General features: G+C 34.7%; 1 non-coding gene across 1 annotated transcript; it reads left to right on the top strand.

Moving 5' to 3' along the window:
• The first annotated feature begins 14233 nt into the window (after positions 1-14233).
• Positions 14234-14340, top strand: LOC141670036 (small nucleolar RNA R71). Its single transcript, XR_012554287.1, has one exon. It is a non-coding gene; the product is annotated as a small nucleolar RNA R71 (small nucleolar RNA).
• The last annotated feature ends 3598 nt before the right edge of the window (positions 14341-17938 follow it).

Raw genomic sequence — 17938 nt, 5'->3', positions numbered from 1 at the left:
TTCGACTAAAATCAGGATTCTGGGCCAGAAACCGGGCGCGGCAGCGCTGAAATAGTGTTTTCAGCGGTGCGGGTGTGCTGGTTATCGCGCGGCCGCGCTGACATTCTGGAAAAATTCTGATAATTCTTCTTTTGGCCATATCTTGAGTTCTGCTTGTCAGAATTAGGCGATTCAACTGCCCATGCGAAACTAACGAGATTCTCTATAACTTGATAGTAGTATAGGCTTCCAATTCTGATCTTTTTTGAGGATAATTCTTTAAAAAGCTTCTTTCTTCCTTTAATTAATGCCTGAAATACAGTAACACAAAAATATATCAAAAATACCAACAACTTGAGTCTAAAACACCAACTTAAGCCTGAAATGAAGTGTTCCAAGTAGATATAAAATCCACTTATCACACCCCCAAACTTGAATCGATGCTTTTCCTCAAGCATAAACTGTAACGCCCCCAAATCCGGGGTCAGAGGATTTGGTCGTCACGAAGAAACCTCAATCCAAAACAACCTGTTTAATCGATAAATAAATGCCAGCGGAAGATAATTATCATAAATGACCCCTACTACTCCAAGATCTTTTAAGGTTACAGTTCTAGAAACAAGAAATCCAAATTCCACAAATAAATTTTTCACTTTCTTTTAAAACTCTTTTCAATAAATTCCAACTCAAAACTAAACCCAATAGTATAACTTCGAAATGAAGTATACTAGGCCCAAATAAAATATACAACTATATATAATATAATATAAACAACTTTACACAATAAAACTTACACTAGTCCACAAACCCTGGACCAACCACCTTCCAAAAGCTTCTTCTTTGCTTCCTCGAATTATGCAGCTAAACAGCGCAAGCTAATCCCCACTGGAGGTTAAATTTAAAAACAGGCAAGTATGAGCGGAAGAAATGCTCAGCAAGATCATTATGACATATATATAGGATCTTTTGATATAAAACCGACATCTGTATTAGAGCAGAACATTTAAAATTATAATTGCTGAATCATAAAATTTTAGTTGAGGAATCCCAGATTTAATTCCTTAATTGTATTCAAAACCAATTTGATATTTTTGAGCGAGATGCTTCAGCAATACTTTGAATCTTGACGAGAATAAAATTCGTAAAACAGTGTTTACGGAAATATCGTAAACCACAATAACATGAGACAATGATTATGGATTGAATCATAAACTTTATTCAAAACCGAACTCTTCAAATTAATACTTATTTTGCTGTCATATCAAATTAGATATCAATACGAACTTTGATGCTCACAACATTCCATACTGAAGTCAACATCATTCATCTATACTAATACCACCTTTGATATTTAGCAACAACGTAAGTATCAGCATAAATCAAAATCTGAATCAAACCGCACTTTACCATTATTCCAAAACAGAAACAGTTGATAAATCATTTATTCTATGAATATCAAAAACAATATGATAATTTAGATTAGGATCATCCTCCGACGGACGTACTATCACATGCTGATCAGCCCGTGTGATAGCACAAGGTCATGATTCATAGAAACGTGACCCCAAAAACACGAGTACTCAAACAAAAAGGCATAACTAGCCTGTGGCAAAATGGTGTCATAATATTTCATATGGCACTTAGAAATAGCCCTCCGCTGGACCGTCCGTCCCGGTCACTTACGCAATTATGATCCAATCTTAAAACCTTTTATTGAAATGGGGTCATAATAATCGACACCCGACATAATTTTATTCGCCCAATTCTTGGGTAGGAATATTCGTAACCAAATCACTTTTATCAAAATCCAAAACATTTATAAATCCGATAATTGGATAAGTAAAATCACTTGACTATTCTAAACATAGAATAGGAGATGAGTATTTGCATAAACATAATTATTTTATCCAGCGATATGTAAAACATCTATCTATCTTGAACTGAGAATAGGGAAAGCAATACTTGCATGATAAGATTTAAAATAAATATCACTTGAACAATAAGTGATGATAGGGATACTTGCCTTTGGGTTTTAGTAGTTAGTCACACTCGCAAAGACGCATCTATTCTGACATTCTGTCTCAAGACATCTTCGTCCTGCTTTTCAACACCTTACTGATATGCTGCTCCTGCGATTGCTAGAAGTCAGATATCCACTTCCATTCCATCTCACTCTTTATCCAACATCTTGTCTTGATCAACTCGAATGATCCGCATCTATAATTAAAATATAGAACTTTAATTGTCTAATAGATAACCACTCGACGAACTACGCGTCAAAAGCCTATCGTCTACCCATACGATAGCCCACACATAAATAAGACAATCAAACACAAGACTCTTGATCCATATACACACATAATTCATATAACACATAAACACATAACTCATGTATCACTTAATTCATATCACATATGACTCGATTCTTCAAAACATACGACTCGGTATGCTTAAAACTGAAATCAGGTCAAAAATATGATTTATCGATGAATTAACGACTTAGAATCATTCGTAAAACAAGCGACCTTTCGAAAGAAAAGGGTTTGGGTCTCGAAAGTATTTTTGTTGAAAGCGAAATATTTTTCTGAGTCTGTACATGTTCGTTTCATATTAAACGGACGAACGGTTTATTTATTATGAATTTTTGAACATTTTTCGGAATAAAAACGATCTCCGAATCATTTAATAATAAAATAATAGGGTTCAAACACCCTAAAATAATTTTATAAGATTTATCGAGCCTGGAAAATAATTTAAAATAATATCTTAAAGCTCGAAACTATTTTTCGGAATTTTTAAATCAAAAATAAATAATTAAATCTAATTAAAATTAATTAATAACTAATTAAATTAATTAATCAATTAATATTTAAATTATTTGACCAATTAAATAATTAATTATCAACTAAAATTAATTAATTAACTAATTAAGATTTATTTTTGAATTAAAATAAATTTTCAGAATTTAAAATATTGATTTTGAAAATAAAAATGAATTTTCAGAATAAAAGAAACTAAATTTTGATTTAAAATAAAATAGAAATTGTAGAAACAGATTCTTAGAAAACAGATTGGATAATTTAGGATCGAACCCGGGTCAAGCTTAAAACGTAAACGGGTCGGGACAAATTAAATCGGGTCGGGAAGAACCGGATTCGGGTTCAACCGGAATCCCCCCAGAAACCGGTCACAACCGTTTTCCGGCGACCAAGAACGAGCCAAACGGCTCCGTTTTCTCCCGTTTCTGCATCTTAACCCGTACGAACAACAATCCAGAAGCTTAACAGATACATCAATAACAACAAATTGATTTCCCAGACCGAAATCCGGCCAATCACCATTGAAACCGATGAGCTCGAGCTCAAATTCCGGCGAAGGTGATTTTCCAGGATACTTAGCCAAAATCGATGTATGATATACGAAAACGTAGCTACTGATTCAAACAATCTAAACCCAACAACGAGAACATCAAACAATCAGTTCAAAAGTCAGAAAATTGAAATTAAAATCGATCAAAAACTATAAATTCAACTATAAACATTTCGAACTACAACATCGACAAAATTTATAGAAATCGATCCGTGGAATCATTTTGAAACTATTGCTAACATCATAAACATCTACAAATTATCCAAAATCACAAACCCAATTTGAGTTCATTATGATGAAAAATGAAATTACAACATAATGGACCTTATTCGATGATACCGGTATCAAATTGAAGGGCTCTTCACGAGCTTCGATTTGGTGTATAGAGCATCAAAAACCATAATCTGTAGCTCCAGAAATCAAAAGATAAAGATGATGAATGAATTTTAACCCCCAAAACTTGTTCTTGAGATTTCTATTTTCTAAAATTTTTATATATAAAATAATGAATAAAATAATAAATTTGCTGGTATTTATATTTTTACGAAAATTACACCCCAAAATAAATTAAGGGTGTTTTTATCCCTTAATTATAATAATTAAGTCCCAAAATAATAATTACGGGGAATATTTTTAAAAACAGTAAAATGTAAAATTCGCATCAAAATCCCCCAAAATTAGCGAATAATTCAAAAATGCAGAAATACTGGATATTTGAAATACGTATAATTTTATAAAAATAAAAACACGAATTTTGTAGGGTTTGACGTCCCGGTGGGGTCCTGGTTCATTAATTTTCGAAAAATAAAAACGATACTTAATTTAACCGAAAAACTCGAACACGTATAAAATACATTCACACACATAAAATGAGATAAAACGAGTAACGCTAATAAACACGTATCCAAATTACGGATTGATTCATATAAATGCATCTTAAGCACGTAACGAGTATCCTATTGGATCATATCGGATCCAAAAATAGGTTACTTAGCGGCTAAGTAAATGTAAAACGATACAATTTAATACCAGAATTGAATAATTATCAACACCGAGCTTTTTATAAAACACCATATACAAAAATAATGTAAAAATATCTCTTCTCTCGAGAATACGGGTTTTATTGATTACCGAAATAACTATCGTATCGAAAATCTTGCGCCGGGCCGCGCACGGGTCAAACCGTAATCCGGATTGAAAAAGTTAAAACACGGAAAATGTCCGGAATTACCAGATTAGGTTAGGAAGGAGTTTTCGGAAGAGTTTCGGGTTATAAAAACGCAAAAACGGTTGAAGTCGGATGATTCCCGGCTTTATAAAATAATTTTGGTCATTATTCAGAAAATAATTAATAATTCATAAATCAATATAAAATCATCTAACAGTCCAAAAATTACCAGAAAAATATCACAATTATCTATATTTTATTTTGAGCACATAAAAATTAAAATCCTCAAATAATATCGCATATAAACACCCAAACATCAATTCCACTTATCAGATAATTCACCAAAATTCACATAAAATCACATAAATAATTCCAAATAATTATAATAAAATAATATCCGAAAATATGGGATATTACAATCTACCCACCTTATAAGGATTCCGTTCTCGGAATCAGCAGAAGAAAGCACTAAGGGTTTTATTTTCCATAATCTCAAATAAATCTTGTATTCCTTGTATAATAAAACTTTTACAGGAGCTTCACTATGCACCACTGTTCCATTCACACCCTTTGACCAATTCTTCAATAGAATTACTTTTTACTGATTGCGAGAAAGAAGAATAGAGAAGATAGAGAGAAGAAAAGAAAGAGATATAGCTAAATAGAGAGAGAAATAAAGAAACATACTGACTTCGGTATACGCCACTGATATTTTAATCGCATTGCAGTCCACTGTCGTCCTTCGTAATTCCATCACATCGCCTTACTTTGACTTGACCAAGATAACTCAGCTTAACTTGATTGGCATACCTTTGAATATTTGGGATGATAAAATCATAGAATTTCAAAGAGAAAAGAATTTCATATCATAACAGGATAGAATCTGAATTTGATAAAAAGTATTATTGAAATGAAAGAATAACTGAGAGATCAATATGATCAAATGAACTTGGTATTGTGTGTCCAAATTAAGACACTACTAAAGGTTGTTAACCTTCATGTATTCACAATACACACAAGTGATGGCGTCCCATCCAACTCCTATCACACAGACAGGTATACCTTATGTCCCCTATAGTTAGGCTTGTTCATCCCAGTCAGAATAAAAGAATATCAAAGGAATCCAAAATCAAATGAATAAAACTGAAAAGATTTCAAAGCTGATATTTCTGAAGGAATGAAATCCAGAGAACAAAATTCTGGCACCAAATGAGCAAGTGGTGTCACATTACCAAGAAACCATCCACCAAATAAGAAAAGTGGAAGTTAATTATCATAACTTGACAGAGCTATCAAAACCTGAAAAATAGGCTTCATGACAACCTCTGGCACATTTAAAACACAGTTATGATTGAAAATAAGTGTTAGGGAATATATTCTCTAACAATTACTTCTTTTTGAGAGATGTCAAAAGGAATTATAGAAAGAGAAGGTATTGCCTAAGTCTTAATATTTATCTTCAATTTGAACTCTTCAGTTGACTCGCCCTCTGATTCTAGACGCTCCTTAACATTCCAAAGATATCGATAATCTCCACCGTCGTTGAATCGTAGTAGCCTCGAAAGATTCCACCATATAAGTTTGCAGTTTCCCGGAGTTCCATCCAGCTCAGCACAACCATCTCAAACAAATGCGCCTATCTTAACTTATTCGCTGGTACTATATCCGATAGTCCAACAGGAACTCGATATGAGCTCAACGTCCTCACATAGCTATACACACTCCTACACACTCTCATTTCTAGTTTACTATAACCTCAGCTCTGATACCAACCTGTAACGCCCCCAAATCTGGGGTCAGAGGATTTGGTCGTCACGAAGAAACCTCAATCCAAAACAACCTGTTTAATCGATAAAATAAATGCCAGCGGAAGATAATTATCATAAATGACCCCTAACTACTCCAAGATCTTTTAAGGTTACAGTTCTAGAAACAAGAAATCCAAATTCCACAAATAAATTTTTCACTTTCTTTTAAAACTCTTATCAATAAATTCCAACTCAAAACTAAACCCACTAGTATAACTTCGAAATGAAGTATACTAGGCCCAAATAAAATATACAACTATATATAATATAATATAAACAACTTTACAAAATAAAACTTACACTAGTCCGCAAACCCTGGACCAACCACCTTCCAAAAGCTTCTTCTTTGCTTCCTCGAATTATGCAGCTAAACAGCGCAAGCTAATCCTCACTGGAGGTTAAATTTAAAAACAGGCAAGTATGAGCGGAAGAAATGCTCAGCAAGATCATTATGATATATATATAGGATCTTTTGATATAAAACCGACATCTGTATTAGAGCAGAACATTTAAAATCATAATTGCTGAATCATAAAATTTTAGTTGAGGAATCCCAGATTTAATTCCTTAATTGTATTCAAAACCAATTTGATATTTTTGAGCGAGATGCTTCAGTAATACTTTGAATCTTGACGAGAATAAAATTCGTAAAACAGTGTTTACAGAAATATCGTAAACCACAATAACATGAGAAAATGATTATGGATTGAATCATAAACTTTATTCAAAACCGAACTCTTCAAATTAATACTTATTTTGCTGTCATATCAAATTAGATATCAATACGAACTTTGATGCTCACAACATTCCATACTGAAGTCAACATCATTCATCTATACTAATACCACCTTTGATATTTAGCAACAACGTAAGTATCAGCATAAATCAAAATCTGAATCAAACCGCACTTTACCATTATTCCAAAACAGAAACAGTTGATAAATCATTTATTCTATGAATATCAAAAACAATATGATAATTTAGATTAGGATCATCCTCCGACGGACGTACTATCACATGCTGATCAGCCCGTGTGATAGCACAAGGTCATGATTCATAGAAACGTGACCCCAAAAACACGAGTACTCAAACAAAAAGGCATAACTAGCTTGTGGCAAAATGGTGTCATAATATTTCATATGGCACTTAGAAATAGCCCTCCGCTGGACCGTCCGTCCCGGTCACTTACGCAATTATGATCCAATCTTAAAACCTTTTATTGAAATGGGGTCATAATAATCGACACCCGACATAATTTTATTCGCCCAATTCTTGGGTAGGAATATTCGTAACCAAATCACTTTTATCAAAATCCAAAACATTTATAAATCCGATAATTGGATAAGTAAAATCACTTGACTATTCTAAACATAGAATAGGAGATGAGTATTTGCATAAACATAATTATTTTATCCAGCGATATGTAAAACATCTATCTATCTTGAACTGAGAATAGGGAAAGCAATACTTGCATGATAAGATTTAAAATAAATATCACTTGAACAATAAGTGATGATAGGGATACTTGCCTTTGGGTTTTAGTAGTTAGTCACACTCGCAAAGACGCATCTATTCTGACATTCTGTCTTAAGACATCTTTGTCCTGCTTTTCAATACCTTACTGATATGCTGCTCCTGCGATTGCTAGAAGCCAGATATCCACTTCCATTCCATCTCACTCTTTATCCAACATCTTGTCTTGATCAACTCGAATGATCCGCATCTATAATTAAAATATAGAACTTTAATTGTCTAATCGATAACCACTCGACGAACTACGCGTCAAAAGCCAATCGTCTACCCATACGATAGCCCACACATAAATAAGACAATCAAACACAAGACTCTTGATCCATATACACACATAATTCACATAACACATAAACACATAACTCATGTATCACTTAATTCATATCACATATGACTCGATTCTTCAAAACATTCGACTCGGTATGCTTAAAACTGAAATCAGGTCAAAAATATGATTTATCGATGAATTAACGACTTAGAATCATTCGTAAAACAAGCGACCTTTCGAAAGAAAAGGGTTTGGGTCTCGAAAGTATTTTTGTTGAAAGCGGAATATTTTTCTGAGTCTGTACATGTTCGTTTCATATTAAACGGACGAACGGTTTATTTATTATAAATTTTTGAACATTTTTCAGAATAAAAACGATCTCCGAATCATTTAATAATAAAATAATAGGGTTCAAACACCCTAAAATAATTTTATAAGATTTATCGAGCCTGGAAAATAATTTAAAATAATATCTTAAAGCTCGAAACTATTTTTCGGAATTTTTAAATCAAAAATAAATAATTAAATCTAATTAAAATTAATTAATAACTAATTAAATTAATTAATCAATTAATATTTAAATTATTTGACCAATTAAATAATTAATTATCAACTAAAATTAATTAATTAACTAATTAAGATTTATTTTTGAATTAAAATAAATTTTCAGAATTTAAAATATTGATTTTGAAAATAAAAATGAATTTTCAGAATAAAAGAAACAAAATTTTGATTTAAAATAAAATAGAAATTGCAGAAACAGATTCTTAGAAAACAGATTGGATAATTTAGGATCGAACCCGGGTCAAGCTTAAAACGTAAACGGGTCGGGACAAATTAAATCGGGTCGGGAAGAACCGGATTCGGGTTCAACCGGAATCCCCCCAGAAACCGGTGACAGCCGTTTTCCGGCGACCAAGAACGAGCCAAACGGCTCCGTTTTCTCCCGTTTCTGCATCATAACCTGTACGAACAACAATCCAGAAGCTTAACAGATACATCAATAACAACAAATTGATTTCCCAGACCGAAATCCGGCCAATCACCATTGAAACCGATGAGCTCGAGCTCAAATTCCGGCGAAGGTGATTTTCCAGGATACTTAGCCAAAATCGATGTATGATATACGAAAACGTAGCTACTGATTCAAACAATCTAAACCCAACAACGAGAACATCAAACAATCAGTTCAAAAGTCAGAAAATTGAAATTAAAATCGATCAAAAACTATAAATTCAACTATAAACATTTCGAACTACAACATCGACAAAATTTATAGAAATCGATCCGTGGAATCATTTTGAAACTATTGCTAACATCATAAATATCTACAAATCATCCAAAATCACAAACCCAATTTGAGTTCATTATGATGAAAAACGAAATTACAACATAATGGACCTTATTCGATGATACCGGTATTAAATTGAAGGGCTCTTCACGAGCTTCGATTTGGTGTATAGAGCATCAAAAACCATAATCTGGAGCTCCAGAAATCAAAAGATAAAGATGATGAATGAATTTTAACCCCCAAAACTTGTTCTTGAGATTTCTATTTTCTAAAATTTTTATATATAAAAAAATGAATAAAATAATAAATCTGATGGTATTTATATTTTTACAAAAATTACACCCCAAAATAAATTAAGGGTGTTTTTATCCCTTAATTATAATAATTAAGTCCCAAAATTATAATTACGGGGAATATTTTTAAAAACAGTAAAATGTAAAATTCGCATCAAAATCCCCCAAAATTAGCGAATAATTCAAAAATGCAGAAATACTGGATATTTGAAATACGTATAATTTTATAAAAATAAAAACACGAATTTTGTAGGGTTTGACGTCCCGGTGGGGTCCTGGTTCATTAATTTTCGAAAAATAAAAACGATACTTAATTTAACCGAAAAACTCGAACACGTATAAAATACATTCACACACATAAAATGAGATAAAACGAGTAACGCTAATAAACACGTATCCAAATTACGGATTGATTCATATAAATGCATCTTAAGCACGTAACGAGTATCCTATTGGATCATATCGGATCCAAAAATAGGTTACTTAGCGGCTAAGTAAATGTAAAACGATACAATTTAATACCAGAATTGAATAATTATCAACACCGAGCTTTTTATAAAACACCATATACAAAAATAATGTAAAAATATCTCTTCTCTCGAGAATACGGGTTTTATTGATTACCGAAATAACTATCGTATCGAAAATCTTGCGCCGGGCCGCGCACGGGTCAAACCGTAATCCGGATTGAAAAAGTTAAAACACGGAAAATGTCCGGAATTACCAGATTAGGTTAGGAAGGAGTTTTCGGAAGAGTTTCGGGTTATAAAAACGCAAAAACGGTTGAAGTCGGATGATTCCCGGCTTTATAAAATAATTTTGGTAATTATTCAGAAAATAATTAATAATTCATAAATCAATATAGAATCATCTAACAGTCCAAAAATTACCAGAAAAATATCACAATTATCTATATTTTATTTTGAGCACATAAAAATTAAAATCCTCAAATAATATCGCATATAAACACCCAAACATCAATTCCACTTATCAGATAATTCACCAAAATTCACATAAAATTACATAAATAATTCCAAATAATTATAATAAAATAATATCTGAAAATATGGGATATTACATAAACAAACTCAAAACTACAAAAGAAATCTAATGCATGAATGCAATTACGTGAATGCAACTAAATGATAATGCAATCGATCCCCTCAGAATAACCATAAACAAATGAATAAGCCAATGTCTATAAGAATGCAATGACTCAAAACAGAGCTCGAATAAATCCCATAAACCAACTCACAAACCAGAAACGTGCGTGTGTGGATGCTTAACAGATATACTCTTGACACTAGATCAATAACCATAACTTATCTTTCATCAAAACAATCACAAGTTTATAAACAGAATAAATGATAAACGCATAATGAATCATAACACCTTCCTTCTACTAGAGTTATACAAGGATTCATGTTATTATTGAACACATAGCATATATGCTTATTTGATCGTGCAATGAATGAGGTCCCAAAAGACTTATGCAATAATACCCATATAGCGAGCGTTAGGTTAGCGGATCCCAGACTATAAAAGCCTTAGGTCACTAGGCATAAAGTCCCCAATAACTTAATAACTCGAGTATTAAAGAGCTCACTCTTGATCAATTATGCATAACACATATTTTTTCTTTTCTTTTCTCTTCTTTTCTTTTTTTCTTTTCTTTTTCTTTTTTTTCAATAATTTCTGAATGAGTGCATTTCGCTCCATCTCATTCAACTCTAGACTACTCATATAAATATGAGCCGACTACTAGCCATTTGACGCCTAGCCTTATTCACAACTAGCAATGAAATCATGCTTTTCTCCGGTTTAAAAATCAGTGTTTTTATGTCATTACGAGAATAGAATTTTTTTTAAATATAACTAAGTGATTAAATCTCAACAAATAAACAAGTATGATCATGATCTAGTTAAAAAGCAAACCTATAAGACTTTGTGATTTTTTTTTGTTTTTGGCATGCAAATCAATTCATTAAGACTTAAACATCCCTCTATTCGTCATCACCACACTCAAATCAATATCAACTTATCAATCAGAAATAGTTCATCTTAAGGGATCATGCTAAATATGCATGCAAATGCAACTATATGAAATCACATAAAAAACAAACAAATATGTCCTATATGAACAATCATGCAACACTACGAATGAAATACAACTATATGCAACATGAATCTATATGAACTATATGGACACACAAAAACTAATCCTTAGATAATCACCCCCAAACTTAAAATTATCAATATCCTCATTGAAGGCAACAATAAGGATTTCAGGCATACCTAGTCAGAAAGATCACCCTCTTCGGGTGGAGGATCAGGTGGCCAATCAACCTCGACACCAGTGGCTCGAAAAATAGGGCCCAAAGCCTGTGTCAAATCTGCAGCAAAACGACGGTAAATGTCATACATGGCCTCCATATGCCTAGTTACTCACCTGTACTGCTCATCACCAAGACCAGTCCTATCAACTACTTGCTACACATGAGAAAAACCCTCTGTAGGCACTAGAGGATTCGTTCGCCTACCCTCTACATCATCAAAAATATATCCCAAGCCCTTATCACGGGGTGCACCTCAGAATGCATAACTCAAGTGATTTGGTAGTGGGTGCAGCTCAAGTGTGGAAACATCTTCAATAGACGGCTCGAGACGTTCCTGAGAAATTTTCAGCTCTTCTAACCCAAGAGAATCGAATGGCATATCCAACTTCCTCTTCCACGGAGGAGCATTCAAAACCTGCAGTTGCTCTGCTCCTTCTTCCTTTTCAATAACTGATTCTCCTATTAAGGATCTCTCTAAGGTATCTGACTTTGGCAATTGCTCAAGCTCCGAATTCCTGATAGAGTCGACCCACTCTACTTTAAAGCACTCCTCTTTAGCTGTGGGTAACTTTATTGCCTTGAACACATTAAAAGTGACCTTCTGATCTTGAACCTTCATCGTAAGCTTTCCTTTTTGCACATCGATCATATTTCGGCCTGTAGCCAAGAATGGTCTTCCCAAGATGATGGGAATCTTCTTATCTTCCTTAAAATCTAGAATTACAAAATCAGCAGGGAAGATGAGTTTTTCCACCTTGACGAAGACATCCTCCACTATACCTCGTGGATAAGCGATGGAACGACCAGTTAGTTGCAATGACATGTATGTCGGTTTCAGATCAGGTAGACCAAGCTTCTTGAAGATAGATAAGGGCATCAGATTGATGCTAGCTCCTAAATCATATAAACACTTGTCGAATGACAAGTTTTCAATGGTGCAAGAAATAGTGAAGCTTCCAGGATCTTTAAGCTTCGGAGGCAACTTCTGTTACAGCACAACACTGCATTCCTCCTTAAGAGCAATGGTCTCTAAGTCATCGAGCTTCACTTTCTGAGAGAGAATACCTTTTATAAAACTTGCATAGCTAGGCATCTGTTCAAGAGCTTCAGCAAAAGGTATGTTGATATGAAGTTTCTTGAACACCTCCAGAAACTTAGCAAATTGCTTATCCAACTTCTGCTTCTGCAGCCTCTTAGGAAAAGGAGGTGGAGGATAGACCTGCTTCTACCCTGTATTACCCTTAGGTGGAGTGTGTTCCATAGTTTTCTTCCTTGGTTCCACCTCGGCATCCTTTAGCACTTCTTCTTTAGCCACAACTTCATTTTTTGAAACTTGAGATTTTTCAGGCTCTTCGTCTTGCTGAATTTTGGGGCTTGCGACCTTCCAGATCTCAAGGTGATGGCGTTCACCTATTCTTCAACTTCCCTTTTGCCTGGATTGGCTTCTGTATCACTAGGAAGCATTCCTGGTGGTCGATTTAATAAGGAGTTAGCAATTTGCCCTATTTGGTCCTCCAGATTCTTGATAGAAACAGCCTGACTTTGGCATATAAGAGCCTGGTTTTTGCACATAAGCCTCAACTCCTCCAATTCAGATTTTTTTATACGAATATTAACCTGCACCTCCATGAGTTGTTGTTGAAGTTGGAGTTGTTGTCTTGGTACAAATTGTTGCTGAAAACCAGGAAGATTGAATTGCTCGTTTTCAAACTGCTGGAACGGCTGTTGCATCGTATTCTGATTGTTGCTCCATCTGAAGTTACGATGATTCCATTTTTCAGGATGATAAGTTTTTGGAACTGGTTGCTGCGATCTCTGAAAGTTGCTCACAAACTGAGCTGATTCACTAGATGTAACGCATTGCTCCGTCACATGGGAACCTGCATATAGCTCACAAGCACTGGTTATCTGATTAACAACATAGTTAGCCAGAAAATCGATCTTCATAGACAACTCCTTTAGTTGAGCAGTGATAACAATAGTTGTATCCGCTTGAAGAACTCCTTCTACCTTGCCATGTGGCAAACTTTAAGTTGAATACTGATATTCATTAGCAGCCATCAGTTCAATTAGATCATAAGCTTCCCCATAGCTCTTTGCCCATAATGCTCCACCTGATGCTGCATCGAGCATGAGTCTTGACTGTGCTCCCAACCCATTATAAAAACAATTGATGATCATCCAATCAGGCATTCCATGATGAGGACACTTCCTAAGCATCTTCTTGTAGCGCTCCCAAGCTTCATATAAAGATTCTCCTGATTGCTGTGTAAATTGAGTAAGAGCATTCCTGATTGCAGCTGTCTTTGCCATAGGGAAGAATTTAGTGAGAAACTTTTGAGCAAGATCTTCCCAAGTAGTAATCGAAGCAGCTGGTAGAGAGTGTAACCAGCTCTTAGCCTTGTCCCTTAGAGAGAATGGGAATAGTCTCAGCTTCACAGCATCTTCAGAAACACCGTTGAACTTGAAGGTGTCGCAGATTTCAATGAAATCCCTAATGTGCATATTGGGATCTTCCGTAGGAGAACCCCCGAACTGGATTGAATTCTGCACCCATTGAATTATGCCAGGCTTGATCTCAAAGGTATTAGCTGTGATAGCTGGCCTGACAATGCTAGATTGAATGTCATTGATCTTGGGTTGAGAAAAATCCATCAAGGCTTTCGTTCGTGCCGCTGGATCTCCCATTGTAATGAGTACCTGAAATATAAACAAACAAACCGTGAAAGTAAAAGAATCCGAGTCAGTGAACTTTAACGACCACTGATGACAAGCACATAAACTAAAAATTAACAACACCGCGTCCCCAGCAGCGGCGCCAAAAACTTGTTAGGACATTAACACGCACTAATAATACACGCAAGTATACGCGTTCGCAAGTAGTATAAGATATAAATCAGATTCGTTTCCACAGAGACTGCTTTAGGTTAAGTTCAATTTATGCACCTATGCAACAATGTATGGTTATCGCTCAATGCTAAGACAAATAACAAATTGGATTTGGATTAAACTAAGAGATTATACTAAATAGCATTAACTAAGAAAATTGAGGTTGAATTACTTATATGAGATAAACATGAGATTCTAACTTCATTAAATACTTCATTCAATAGCCTTTTTCATTCTTAACCTTAGGATGTGATGGTGATGACACTAATCAGACAACACGAAACTGATAAACACCAACTTTCATTGCACGAGTACCATACTACCAAACATCCACAAAAGAGATAGAAGCTGAATATACACCAATTATATTGAGACCCTATATGTCTATAGAATTTGACAACATAACGGTTTAAGAACAAGTTATCTTTTATAATTACACAGGGCAAGTAAGATGGTTAAAATTACCTACAAATCATGCATAACAATAACACATGAACCTATGCTAGCATGGCAAGTTCTAAACCTCTATATTCACTATCACTTTAATAGAGACTAACACGCTATCTTATATGTTAGCTATGCACATAAGACAAATAAGCACAACCAATACTAGGATATCAATCAATCACCACACACCAAGATATTGAAACAAATTAACTACAGAATTCCACAAGTAAATCCGTTAGAATCCCACGATAATGATTAGTTCATAACCGAACTCATCGTCACCATGGGTTCCAATGAAAGCATGATAATAAACAATATAAGAGTACCAGGGTTCAAAGACAAATCGAAAACGAGCATCCAAATATCGACTATATTAAAGAAAGCAAAAGTCTTCTTCTCCGTAGCCTTATCGTGCTCTCTAGGTCTTCTTATTACTCTTCCAGGTCTCCTTGTTATTAAAAACGTCTTTTTATTGGTATATATAGGCTCCAGGATGACCAGGACTCTCAAAATCTTTAATTTCAATTAAAATTAGGATTTTGGGGGCAGAAACCGGGCGCGGGCGCACTATTTTCGGGCGCGGTCATGCTGAAATAGTGTTTTCAGCGGCTCGGGTGCGCTGGTTCCGACGCGGCCGCGCTGACATTCTGGAAAAATTCTGACAATTCTTCTTTTGGCCATATCTTGAGTTCTGCTCGTCAGAATTAGGCGATTCAAATGACAACACGATGCTAACGAGATTTTATATAATATGAGATTAGCCTAGGCTTCCAATTCTGATTTTTTTTCAGGATAATTCTTTAAAAACCTTATTTCTTCCTTTAACTGATGCCTGAAATGCAATAACACAAAAATACATCAAAAATACCAATAACTTGAGTCCAAAACACCAATTTAAGCCTGAAATGAAGCGTTCCAAGTAAATATAAAATCCACTTATCAGGTAGGTTTGAGATTTATTTAAAGTGACATGGCTGGATGTGATTGGTATTTTGAGTAAGGAATTTGCAGTTTGTTTATAGAGGTATTTAGGCTTTGAGGTTGGAGTTTGTTGAGTGTTTAATTGGCTAGTTCTAAGGGTTTGAGTTTGAGTAATTTGGATTTCTTGGACTTTCCTCCGTCTTGTTCATTCTTCACCGTGTCTCTATCTTTTCTTGCTGTTATCTCTCCCTTCTTTTTTCCCTATCTTTCTTCTTCTCAACCACCTTGCTACCAGCTATTTTGCTAGACTTAATTGGATTTGAGCCAGAAGGTTTTTGTTCATATTTCGTCTGCTCATCATCATCCAAGTCATCTCTAGTGTTAATTTGAGTTTTGGGCAGCATGGTTTCAGCATTTTCCAGATACTTTCTCAGAATCTTGATAACTTCCTCATCTTCAACAGTCTTTATCTTCTTTGTCCTCAATTCAGTCTCTAATGTCATGATTAATCTTAAGTTTCCCATAACACGATATTTAGGGATCATGAATTATTTACTTTTTCTGGTTGAAGAGCAGATGTAGGCCACCCCTTTACTTGGTTGAAGATAGGCTTCAGGAAATGCAACAATTTGTGCCTTTTTAAGCTCTCCAAGTAGTTAGGTGTCCTATGGAATCACCCTGTTGACTTTCTCAATGATGACATCCATCTCAGATGCTCTCTAGGATTGAAGATTTGAGAGGGAGACCTGCAAACATCTGTCTACACCTTAATCATTGACATTCGAAACTATTCTCTTTTCTCTGAAAGTCCCATTTGTCACTAACACCACTCTCAGGCCCCATTTGGTATTGCTATTGCAGAAAACTACAACAACTTTTTACTGAAAAGCTGTTAGTAAGGTGTTTGGTAAATTCTAAAAGCTGCTGTATGGAAAAGCGTATTTGGTTTAAAAGTCGCTGTTAGCAAAAGCATGCCCCCATGCTTTTGGAAAAAGTTATTTTTAGATTTTGCACGAAGTAGCTATCAGTTTCACCATCAAACCTTCTCAAAAATATTACTTTTATATATTATATCTCAAAATATGCATAAATTAAAAAAATTCCAAACATCCATCTAATTTTCCTGACAACACTTTTCCACCAGCACTTTTTTCACAACACAACAGTTTTTAACAGCAATCCCAAACGGAGCCTCAGAAAGTTTATGTTTTAACCAAAGCCCTTTTGTATATGATGTAGTTATTATTTAGAGAAATTCTTGGTACTGTAAGCAATTCATTGAACTCCTTGTCAAGGCAAGGTCCTTCGGTAGCTAACTGAAGTCTGCCTTTACCAACATCGTGTTTGGTTTGGCTTTGGCTTGGTCACCATCTCCCCCTTAGTCTGGTTAGAAGACATACTGATTGAAGGTAGAGGGATATGGGACCTTACTGAGTGAGCTGTGTCTGACAGATGTACATTTAAGGCTCCCATGATAGCTCCCAAAGAAATTAAATTTTGTATTTGGAGATTTTTAAGGGAATCTACCAAGGAATTAATGCCCTGTTGTTTAAACTGAACCAGGGTGGTGAGAGCACCGACTTGAGTTGAGAGAGAATTATTTAAAGCTTGAAGTGAAGAGACTTGAGCTTGTAGAGAC

Source organism: Apium graveolens, chromosome 6 (assembly GCF_009905375.1).
Source record: "Apium graveolens cultivar Ventura chromosome 6, ASM990537v1, whole genome shotgun sequence".
In the NCBI taxonomy this organism is placed as follows: Eukaryota; Viridiplantae; Streptophyta; class Magnoliopsida; order Apiales; family Apiaceae; genus Apium; species Apium graveolens.
This window is presented reverse-complemented; position numbering and strand designations above follow the sequence as displayed.